The following is a 7334-nucleotide window of genomic DNA, read 5'->3' on the forward strand; positions in this document are numbered from 1 at the left end:
GAATTTGTTGAAATATTAATTCTGAAATTAATAATATCGAGAATATTTATAACATAATTATGGTATTATTTTGGTATCGGGGTAAGTGTTAGATTCCAAAATTAGTAATATACCAAAATAACATGTCACTTCAACTTGTTTAAAAGATCTCCCTCAGTCCCAATTTGTATGGCATCTTTGTTGGATCAGGTTTAAGAAAGAAAACAAGACTTTTGAGATTTGTACTATAATAAAAATCTTGAACATTTGTGTGGCAATAAATTATTTCATTAAGGAAAAAATAGAGGTTTTGAAATTTAGTTCATTTATTTCAATGACGAATAATTGAGCGTTAGAGTTAACAAGTGAATGTCTCCATTGTATTCTCTGTGGGATTCGACCCGAACTACAGTGGGTTATATATTTGAAATACGGCCGGTATATACCTGTTTAAAAGGTGTAATTTGGGCGTATCAACTACTTCCAAGCTACTTGCTTTATTGCAATCATTTTCTGGAAGCAACAAAAAGTAAACGCTCAAACTTTGACAATGCATATATAGGCACCTTAGCTCATCTCTACTGTGTCAGTTGAAAAGTCCAACTTATAAAATGATCATCTAGACCCCTCCAAAATTAATATGTCATGACAGTGTCACGTTAGCACCGGTGTCCATGTGTGCACTACCAAAGTAGGAGCTTAGTTGTCACCTGAGACCAAATTTGAGTATGTGTTAATGTATTGTGCCTTTTTTCAATCCAAAGAAAGGAGGTTATTATAATATTAGGTAGTTCTTTCCTTATCAGATGATTTTCTTTCAATAATAAGGCTGAAAGGTTCCTCTGTAGCACTGGCAATTACCACGGGTTTCATAGAAATGATTAGGGATCCGAGTTCGACTCCCTATAGTTGAAATTTTTTGATAATGTTTTTCGTTGTTTTCCATTTTAATTTACATAAACTACTACAATATTTGGTAATAAGTGAAAGAATGTTTTGGGGTAGTGGATAACAATTCCGGGACAAAATTGTGTTGTATTTTACTTGAATTTGTTGAAATATTAATTCTGCAATTAATAATATCGAGAATATTTATAACATAATTATGGTATTATTTTGGTATCGGGGTAAGTGTTAGATTCCAAAATTAGTAATATACCAAAATAACATGTCACTTCAACTTGTTTAAAAGATCTCTCTCAGTCCCAATTTGTATGGCATCTTTGTTGGATCAGGTTTAAGAAAGAAAACAAGACTTTTGAGATTTGTACTATAATAAAAATCTTGAACATTTGTGTGGCAATAAATTATTTCATTAGGGAAAAAATAGAGATTTTGAAATTTAGTTCATTTATTTCAATGACGAATAATTGAGCGTTAGAGTTAACAAGTGAATGTCTCCATTGTATTCTCTGTGGGATTCGACCCGAACTACAGTGGGTTATATATTTGAAATACGACCGCTATATACCTGTTTAAAAGGTGTAATTTGGGCGTATCAACTACTTCCAAGCTACTTGCTTTATTGCAATCATTTTTTGGAAGCAACAAAAAGTAAACGCTCAAACTTTTGGGTTATATATTTGAAATACGACCGCTATATACCTATTTAAAAGGTGTAATTTGGGCGTATCAACTACTTCCAAGCTACTTGCTTTATTGCAATCATTTTCTGGAAGCGACAAAAAGTAAACACTCCAACTTTGACAATGCACATCTATGCACCTTAACTCATCTCTACTGTGTCAAATGTCCAACTTACAAAATGACCATCTAGACACCTCCAAAATTAATATTCCATGTCAGTGCCACATTAGCACCGATGTTCATATGTAACGACCCATTTGGTCGTTTAGCACTTTTAGGCCTAATATCCCTAAAACACCCTTTTCGTGGTCTAATCTTGTTGTCTATAGCTTGCGATAACGGGTGATTCGGTTATTTAATTGACGAGTAAATTTTAGAACATATGTATTTAATGTGTGAGAATAGTTTATTCATACAAATATTATTTGCACACATATAAGGCGTAAGTGGATAAATATGGTATTTGACGGAGTGGATAATTTTTAAATAAAACAAAATTGTTGAGTAAAAAGATTATTTTGGATAATGATTTTAGTGTGGGTGCACCGTTGCTTTGGTGGCTAGCAAAAGATTAGAGACAAGTCATCTCTTTCATGGTCCTTCAAATTCATTGGTAAGAGGATTATTGAGTAGAGGAATGTGGATTCTGGTGTTTGCTTTTCCAGAGAAGGCAAAGGAAGTTGTTTAAATATTTAGTAGTACTAAGAGTGGAGGAATAAACAATTAAAAAAAGAGAGAGTAGCACCATTTAAATAAAAATGAGGCAACTTTTGACTAGGATCATTATTAGTCTTGTGTGGAACCTTGGGGGAAACTAATTATGGTTCACATGTGCGGTCCCCACTACCCATTAATAGAAAATATACACATATATCTCACTTTGGCTGAACCAAAGATTTGAGAAGGAAATATGCTGCAACTTCCTTTTCCAAACATTCTAACGTCGGCCACACTAGAAAATAGGCAGTGACTTTATTTCAATTTTCTTTCTCTTGAGCAGCAAATGAAAAAGAAGTGAGTAGCAACGTACTACTCCATAAACATTAGGCTCAGTACTTAAAAGATTAAGCAAGCACCAACGTTATATAATTTTATGACGGGTTTCGCTCACCGCTTCGATCTCGTCGTTTGTTTTATCGTGTTGTTGAGTTCGGGATTTCTTCGAAATGAAGTAAGGTGGAAGAAGAATATTTCTTGGCACATAAGACCTTGTCCGTTCGGAAGCACTTCAGAAGGAAAAAGCTTTGGCGTGAAAGTTCGTGACACCTGTTCGGCATTGAGGTAGGTTACGGTTTACTTTATGTCTAGACTCCGGTTAGCAAAACGTATGTAGATAGTAGTGATTGACGGGGAAATCATGATAGGTCTTCATGCATGGTATGGAGGTAAATTCCATCTAGGTTGATATTGTCAGCTGTTACGTGGGCTTGTCGCCATTATTATGATACTATTATGTGGGCTTGTCGCCATTATTGCGATATCGTTATATGAGCTTGTCACTGTATTGTGATTTCATGTACTTGATATAATTTCCTCTCTCTTGTGATCTCACTGGTCATATGGAAGAGGAAGGTTATTACTGAGAAACTGAATATTGAATTACACTTCCTAGTATGAATCTACGAAACCTATGACTGCGGTGATTATTGAGGTTGATTTCCTGCGAGGAATGCATCTCATATTTTATATGTTATTTGATGTAATTATCACCTAGTTGTATCTTTATCACATACTAGCTCACTCACCTTATGAAAGGGAAGGGAAATATTGATTATTGAGCCATGGACAATAATATGACTTGTACTTGTTTATTGCATATTGGTGATATAGTTGAGACTGATATCATGCATGACATGCTTCCATATTACTTTTATGTTTTCCTAATGGTGAGGAGAGTGATTGAGAGACTCCGAGGTCTTTGCCGGAGATTGAGAGTGACAGAGAGACTCCGAGGTCTTTGCCGGAGATTGAGAGTGACAGAGAGAATCCGAGGTCTTTGCCGGAGATTGAGAGAAATTGATAGCCTCCGAGGTTTCTTTCGAAGAGCACGAGTGGTACATGGACTTCGCGGGTCCCCCATGGGTCATGAATATGAGGCATTGCCATAGCATGTGTGTACGAGAGTGGAGCGTGAGAGGTGACTATTGCATTGCATAACATTTACATAGCACGACATTGCATTGCAAGGCACTCCATTTGAATTGCTATTCATGTCATTGCATGGCACATTCTCTGATTGATTTTAATTTGTGAATTATTAAGTTATTGTTGTAAGTAATTATTTTAGAGACTTGATGGACTCGAGGTTTGGAGATTTTCCCCTAGGCTTATAACCTGAGATTTGAAATCCCTTGCGACTATCATACCGCTAGACTTTCATATGTGCTAGAGTTGGGACTGTGTTTGATTACTTATCTGCTTACTTGTTAATTACTTCTTGTTTATATGCGTGAACTAACCATTGTCGGCCTATGATACCTACGAGCCTTGTGTTGTCCTCATACTACTCTTGCTACACTCCTTGTGGAGTGTAGAGATATTTTCAGGTGATGTTCGGAGTCTCACGACCGTTTCGAGGCGTTCATGATTGGCGTTTGGGTGAGCTATTTGAGATATTGCAACCCAGAAACTCTCCTTAGATTTCTGTTGTTCTCTATCCTTAAACAGAAGTCGTATCCAGTTTAAGTTTGTTACCTACTTCAAATTGTAAACTTCTTAGAAGCTCTTGTATGAGTCTAGATCAGGTTTTGGGAATTTCTTATACTAAAAGTATTTATTCCGCATGTTGTATCTAATTAAGGTTGTTACCTGAAGGGTTCGCCCACCAGGGAGGGTTAGTGTGGGTGCCCACATGATCCATGATTTGGGTCGTGACATCATGTGACACAATGTGGACAAGTTGTGGTGTCTATATGTATACTACCAAAGTTGGAGCTTAGTTGTCACCTGAGACCAAGTTTGAGTGTGTGTTAATGTATTGTGCCTTTTTTCAATCCAAAGAAAGGAGGTTATTATAATATTAGGTAGTTCTTTCCTTATCAGATGATTTTCTTTCAATAATAAGGCTGAAAGGTTCCTCTGTAGCACTGGCAATTACCACGGGTTTCATAGAAATGATTAAGGATCCGGGTTCGACTCCTTATAGTGGAAATTTTTTGATAATTTTTTTCGTTGTTTTCCATTTTAATTTACATAAACTACTACAAATATTTGGTAATAAGTGAAAGAATGTTTTGGGATAGCGGATAACAATTCCGAGACAAAATTGTGTTGTATTTTACTTGAATTTGTTGAAATATTAATTCTGCAATTAATAATATCGAGAATATTTATAACATAATTATGGTATTATTTTGGTATCGGGGTAAGTGTTAGATTCCAAAATTAGTAATATACCAAAATAACATGTCACTTCAACTTGTTTAAAATATCTCGCCCAGTCCCAATTTATACGGAATCTTTGTTGGATCAAGTTTAAGAAAGAAACAAGACTTTTGAGATTTGTACTATAATAAAAATCTTGAACATTTGTGTGGCTATAAATTATTTCATTAAGGAAAAAATAGAGATTTTGAAGTTTAGTTGTTTTATTTCAATGACGAATAATTTAGTGTTAAAGTTAACAAGTGAATGTCTCCTTTGTATTCTCAGTGGGATTCGACCCGAACTTCAGTGGGTTATTTATTTGAAATACGATCGCTATATACCTGTTTAAAAGGTGTAATTTGGGCGTATCAACTACTTCAAAGCTACTTGCTTTATTGCAATCTTTTTCTGGAAGCAACAAAAAGTAAACGCTCAAACTTTGACAACGCACATCTAGGCACCTTTGCTCATCTTTACTGTGTCAGTTGAATAGTCCAACTTATAAAATGATCATCTAGACACCTCCAAAATTAATGTGTCATGCCAGTGCCACGTTAGCGCCGGTGTCCATGTGTGCACTACCAAAGTAGGAGCTTAGTTGTCACCTGAGACCAGATTTGAGTGTGTGTTAATGTATTGTGCCTTTTTTCAATCCAAAGAAAGGAGGTTATTATAATATTAGGTAGTTCTTTCCTTATCAAATGATTTTCTTTCAATAACAAGGCTGAAAGGTTCCTCTGTAGCACTTGCCATCACCACGGGTTTCATAGAAATGATTAGGGATCCGGGTTCGACTCCCTATAGTGGAAATTTTTTGATAATGTTTTTCGTTGTTTTCCATTTTAATTTACATAAACTAGTACAAATATTTGGTAATAAGTGAAAGAATGTTTTGGGATAGCGGAAAACAATTCCGGGACAAAATTTTGTTGTATTTTACTTGAATTTGTTGAAATATTAATTCTGAAATTAATAATATCGAGAATATTTATAACATAATTATGGTATTATTTTGGTATCGGGGTAAGTGTTAGATTACAAAATTAGTAATATACCAAAATAACTTGTCACTTCAACTTGTTTAAAAGATCTCCCTCAGTCCCAATTTGTATGGCATCTTTGTTGGATCAGGTTTAAGAAAGAAAACAAGAATTTTGAGATTTGTACTATAATAAAAATCTTGAACATTTGTGTGGCTATAAATTATTTCATTATCGAAAAAATAGAGATTTTGAAATTTAGTTCATTTATTTCAATGACGAATAATTGAGCGTTAGAGTTAACAAGTGAATGTCTCCATTGTATTCTCTGTGAGATTCGACCCGAACTACAGTGGGTTATATATTTGAAATACGACCGCTATATACCTGTTTAAAAGGTGTAATTTGGCGTATCAACTACTTCCAAGCTACTTGCTTTATTGCAATCATTTTCTGGAAGCAACAAAAAGTAACGCTCAAACTTTTGGGTTATATATTTGAAATACGACCGCCATATACCTTTTTAAAAGGTGTAATTTGGGCGTATCAACTACTTCCAAGCTACTTGCTTTATTGCAATCATTTTCTGGAAGCGACAAAAAGTAAACACTCCAACTTTGACAATGCACATCTAGGCACCTTAACTCATCTCTACTGTGTCAATTGAAATGTCCAACTTACAAAATGATCATCTAGACACCTCCAAAATTAATATTCCATGTCAGTGCCACATTAGCACCGATGTTCATGTGACACAATGTGGATAAGTTGTGGTGTCTATATGTGTACTACCAAAGTTGGAGCTTTGTTGTCACCTGAGACCAGGTTTGAGTGTGTGTTAATGTATTGTGCCTTTTTTCAATCCAAAGAAATGAGGTTATTATAATATTAGGTAGTTCTTTCCTTATCCGATTATTTTTTTTCAATAATAAGGCTGAATGGTTCCTCTGTAGCACTGGCAATTCCCAAGTGGTTCATAGAAATGATCAGTGATCCGAGTTCGACTCCCTGCAGTGGAAATTATTTGATAATGTTTTTCGGTGTTTTTCATTTTAATTTACACAAACTACTTCAAATATTTGGTAATAAGTGAAAGAATGTTTTGGGATAACGGATAATAATTTCGGGACAAAATTGTGTTGTATTTTACTTTAATTTGTTGAAATATTAATTCTGTAATTATTAATATCGAGGATACTTATAAAAGAATTACGGTATTATTTTGGTATCGGGGGAAGTGTTAGATTCCACAATTAGTAATATACCAAAATAACATGTCACTTCAACTTGTTTAAAATATCTCGCCCAGTCCCAATTTATAGGGAATCTTTGTTGTATCAAGTTTAAGAAAGAAAATAAGACTTTTGGGATTTGTACTATAATAAAAACTTTGAACATTTGTGTGGCTATAAATTATTTCAT

The sequence above is a fragment of the Lycium barbarum genome, chromosome 3 (genome assembly GCF_019175385.1).
Source record: "Lycium barbarum isolate Lr01 chromosome 3, ASM1917538v2, whole genome shotgun sequence".
Classification (NCBI taxonomy): domain Eukaryota; kingdom Viridiplantae; phylum Streptophyta; class Magnoliopsida; order Solanales; family Solanaceae; genus Lycium; species Lycium barbarum.